The sequence below is a fragment of the Myotis brandtii genome, unplaced genomic scaffold, assembly GCF_000412655.1.
Source record: "Myotis brandtii unplaced genomic scaffold, ASM41265v1 scaffold504, whole genome shotgun sequence".
In the NCBI taxonomy this organism is placed as follows: Eukaryota; Metazoa; Chordata; class Mammalia; order Chiroptera; family Vespertilionidae; genus Myotis; species Myotis brandtii.
The window spans coordinates 3513080-3518231 of record NW_005369217.1 but is presented as its reverse complement, the minus strand read 5'-3'; the positions used below and the strand labels follow the sequence as shown (position 1 = coordinate 3518231).

Sequence of the window (5152 nt, the reverse complement as noted above, 5' to 3'; positions counted from 1 at the left end):
AGAGGGCACAGGCCGGGCTGAGGGACCCCCCCCCCTCCGAGTGCACAAATTTTTGTGCACCAGGCCTCTAGTTATATAGATAAATAACTTGTCTTGGGTCCCACAATATGGAGCATAGCTTTGAATCCAGTCAGCCTAACTTTAGATTCTATGCTGTTAGCTACCAGTTTATATGTATTGTTTATTCAAGTGTATGTACTTCCTGGACCTAGTATAAATTGATAGTTAACATCTAGTGGTTATTCGTCAGCTAGCAACTTAGCAATGTAAAGTTTTATATTAGTTATGTATCACTATGAAACTAATTACCCCCAAATCTAACAGCTTAAAACAGCAAGCATTTACTATCTCACACAGTTTCTCTTGGTCAGGGATTTGTTAGTACCTTGGTTAGATGAATAGCTCTGCCTGGGGTCTCTCATGACATCTCATGTGGTACAAGTGACTAGAATTAAGATTTCTGATTGTAATCTAAGTGGCTAACATTAAGCTTTAGATTCCCAAAGCATCAATTTCAAAGATATCCAAATATGTTTTAATCAACATATTTTTGACTGTATAATACAGCTACTAGCAAAACAACTAGATTAGGAACCGAGGCATCCTACCCTTGTCCATGAACTTCCTTTTTTAGAAAGTCCTGGACCTAGATAACTGACCACTTCAGTGACCCTACTTCTCCCTTCCCACACTCTAATTCCTGCTCATATTCTTTAAATTCATTAATAAAGAGTGGCCCTGTAAAATCCTAGGCAGCTTTCCCCTCCAACCCCAGACCCTAGTAAAGACAAAGCCCCAGGTCCTCACTTCCTTTCTCTGTCTGTCTTCAAGTCTTTACTGTGTGGCCCTCATGGCGCCATGGTCCCTAAGGACCTGTGAGTAACAAATGTTGCTCTTCTGAGTCCCCCAACGGTTTGCTAAAGTGTGTCCTGTGATCATAATAAGAACCACAAGGGCCCATCCAGCCACAACATTGGCATCAGTTCGGGAAATGTCCATGGGGGCTCCCCACAGTAATACAGGGGCCCCAATGAGTGCCTTAGACATTCCTAGCTGATAGCATCACTAGCAATGGGCTGAGTCTGTCACAGCAGCTCACATGGTACTGGTTGTTGGCAGGTCTCACTTTCTTCCCATTTGGACCCTTCTGTGAGCTGCGTAAGGTCCTCCTGGCACGGAAGTTGGCTTTCTGCCAGAGCGAACGATCCTGAAGAGCAAGGTGGAAGCCACGATGTCTTTTATGACTCAGTCTTGGAGGTCACAGTCCTTCGTCATATCAGCAATATCCTATTGGTTACACAGATCACCTTGGGTGGGTGGGGTAGGAGGGCTACACAAACGTGTGCAGGAATCACTGGGTCATTTTGCAGGCTGGCTATCACAAAAGGGCTAATATGTTTTAAAACAAATAATTTTTTAAGGCTTGACATTTTAAAACCTAAAACTTAGATTCTTTTACTCACAAACTAACAAAGTTTTTAAAGTATACCCATATCTGTTGTTTTGCTCGGTTTCCATCGATAACCAAACTAACAAAGTTTTTAAAGTATACCCATATCTGTTTTGCTTGGTTTCCATCGATAATAGAATATCCTTGTATTTGCTTTAAAATCTACAGTTATGATTAACCTTCTGGTACAGACTGAACTTGGAAGTGCTATCCAAAATGTGTGGCAACAAAGCAGCAGCTTCTGAATACCTGACTCTGAAGAAGGTAGTGGAGAAATAAAAAGTAGAATCACTTTGCCTTCTGAGGGTGAGGTAGAGGGCAGGCAACTAACTGCCTGCACTGTCCTTGAGGAACCCTCGGCAGGGTCTTTACTTAGCAAGTGTGGGCCATGGCCATTTTCCTGGGACTTTATTTCCACTGAACTCCAGTGGAGACTAAGCAGGCCTTCTGCTGAAGGTTTCTAGGTAGCATTCTAACTTACAGTTGTCTTTCTCATGCTTCCCACATGCCTGACACAGGAGCTTTAGTCCCCAGCAATCTATTCTCTCTGGTTATGTATAGAAAAATGGATGACTGAGGTTTGTCTAAAGTATGGGGACCGTTAAGGTATGGACTTTGGGATAGCCATGAATCTCCTTTCTCATTCCTCACATCTCTGGTTCTCCCCAGCAGTATTTTGGGTCATCAGACATGTGGCGTTAGTGACCTGCAATTTTTCTGTTCTAAATTTTGAAGGTAGGAGAATATCACAACTAAAAATACGCTAATTTGGGGGACTGCTTTTCTTAGCCCCATTCTCATTAGAACTTGAGCAGGAGAAAAGAACAATAAGATGTTCTTTATCTAACCTCTTTATTTCTGCAGGAAAGGAAGGATAAGAAGGAGGAGGAAGGGGAGGGAAAATGTGCAGGTGAGTGTCATGTTCTTAGAGATAGTTTTGAAGATTCCGCAGGCTTTGGAGTGGAAAAATGGGTTGTAGGCGATTAAGAAGGGAGCAGGGAGATCAGTCAGGAGGCCACGGTAGTTGCCCAAGTGAAGGGGGATGTTGGCTTGGACAAGAGTGGAAATGGTGCAGTTAGGAAAGGGTGGTTCAGCTAAGAGTATGTAATGTAGGCAGAGCCCACAGGGCCATGTGCTGGGCCTGAGTAGATATTATGGTTCATTGCTCCTATTATTAGAGTTTAATGATGTGTATTCACACCCTACATTTGTTTTTTTGTTAAGAAATTAAGTGTATGAGTTTATTCTCATTGCTACTATTATTACTGTGGCTAGATTTGCTTAAAAAAGTGTATTACCGTCTGGCCAGTGTGGCTCAGGGGTTGAGCGTTGACCTATGAACCAGGAGGTCACGGTTTGATTCCTGGTCAGGGAACATGCCTGGGTTGCAGGCTCGATCCCCAGTGTGGGAGGTTCAGGAGGCAGCCAATCAATGATTCTCTCTCATCATTGATAGATATTTCTCTCTCTCCCTCTCCCTTCCTCTCTGAAATCAATAATATATATATATTTTTAAAAGTATATTACCAACTATAGAATGAAAACTGTCCCAACCCTATGGGCAAGCAATACAAATATGTGACATTAGAATCTACAATATGGTTCTGAAGATTTATCAGAATATATGTTTAGCAATGAATATGAGATTCCCCTCCTTGCTATCCTTATTATGTTATTTATCAAATAGGTAATTTGGGGGGCTTGTTATAGAAACTTGACAATTGACCATTTTTAAGGAAATACACAAATATCCAAACCAATAATTAAATATTTCTCATAGGCTACTAAAAAATACAACTTATAATTTTACTCCTTTCTTTTAGTTAAAATTTTTGTGGTTCTTTAAAGTTGAATAAAATAAGGTCATCTCAGTGTTTCCAAGAAATGTAGTGGAAAGTAATATACTTGGCATTATTCAATTTGTTTGATTTGTTATTAATTTGATTTGCATGAAAATGTTATTAATTTTAGATTTGTTAAATTTTAACTTGATACCACTTTATATCAGTTTACATTTGGAGCCTCCATTAAGATCTTTGGGGTATACAGTTTAACCTTAAGTGTCGAATCTGATTATAAGAAAGAAAAGTTTGGAACCTTGAGGCTGGAACGGTTCACAGCTGACTCTTATGAAATCAAATAAGTTCTCATAATCATTTGCAGCCATTATTTGTGTGCTTTTGCGGTACCTTATTTCTTCTGAGCTATCCTTACATGTTTCCAGGAATTCAAGGGCTAAGGAACATTGTACTAAGAATTTGAAATAGAAGGCATTTAATTTTGTGGGAGTGTAGAGTGTTTATTAACTTTTACGTTAAGGACCAGCAAAATAGAGAAGTGTATTGTGTTACACAACATATTTTGTTATAAGTATGTTTACTTTTATTGTACATGATGTAACCAGAATGGAAAAACACACACAGAAACACTAATTGTTGATATAATTTGCCTCAGAGGGGCATGGGGAATGGGGAGTATGGCATAAGAAGAGAAAAAAAAAATATCTGTTAACCAATTAGAGTAAAATTACTAGTTAAAAAGAGTTGCATAGATGAATGAATAATAATAAAATGTTCACTTAACTTTCCTGAAAATTTACAAACTTCTTTCTTTGCTTAGGTACTTGGTAAAGGAATGAAGTTTCTCTGGTTCATTGGATGAACACTAATTCCATTTGCTCTCTGAAGCTCTTCACCTTTCATTTTAATCACCAGAGGATACTATTTGGCTATTTTGAAATCATTTCTGTTTTCAGCTTGCACTTTGCCCAGTGAGAGCCTTTCCCCATCTCATTCTTCCTTTTCCTTTGCCTCACTGCTCAGTTTACGTCTACCTCTTTTCCTATAGCCAAGGAAGGAACTTGTTAACCAAGACTTTCTTACGAACTGACTGAAAAATCTTTTTGATATGATACATTCATAGGCACCATACCTTGGTCCAATCCCAGAAAAACAAACAACAGGAAGTACAGGAAAACATACAGCTCATATTTGGAAGGGTCTTCGTTCCTTCAACACACATAGAAGTGGACAAAGGAAAATGAGAGAACAACAAAGACTGTTGTTGATTTGATCTCAAGGAATGGAAATGGTTGGTTGTCTACTTTTTCCAAAATAAGCTTTGATCTAGAGTTGACTGCCCTGTTAGTTCCTTCTGACGCTGAGGAGTGGCAGCTACCCTTGTTGGGTTTTCAAGGTCAGTCTGCTAAATTGTAGATATACTGGACTAACCCATCCCCAAAAGAAGTGGAAAATACTAGTCACTTGTCAATCTGGGTCCCAAGGTAAAAACAACGCAAGGGTATGGGGAGGATATTTAGTTGAAATAAAAAAAGATGGAAAAGATGATAGGGAAAACTAGAGAAATGTTGGACAAAAATTTATTAGGATAAAACCATCACCTTACTAATCTCTGTGTCATTAATCAATTATGAATAAAATCTACACTAATAAAAGAGAAACATGGTAATTAGCGTACGACCGCTACCCTTTTCATTGGCTAATCAGTGAGTATATGCAAATTAACTGTCAGCCAAGATGGCGGCCGGCAGCCAGGCACTGAAGCGAGCAGGGAGGCTTGCTTGCTGCAGACTCCAACGTTCGCTGCCTCACTTGCCAGCCTCTCAGCTGCAAGTCTAAGCAACTATATACTATGTTGCAAATAAGAAGCTAAACAAAACCCCAGAAAACAGCCAGACTGAAA

At 39.6% G+C, this 5152-nt stretch overlaps 1 protein-coding gene across 2 annotated transcripts in view; it reads left to right on the top strand.

Moving 5' to 3' along the window:
• CRADD (CASP2 and RIPK1 domain containing adaptor with death domain) overlaps window positions 1-5152 on the top strand; it is a 187092-nt gene that overhangs the window by 70393 nt on the left and 111547 nt on the right. The gene's annotated exons all lie outside the window — the stretch shown is intronic.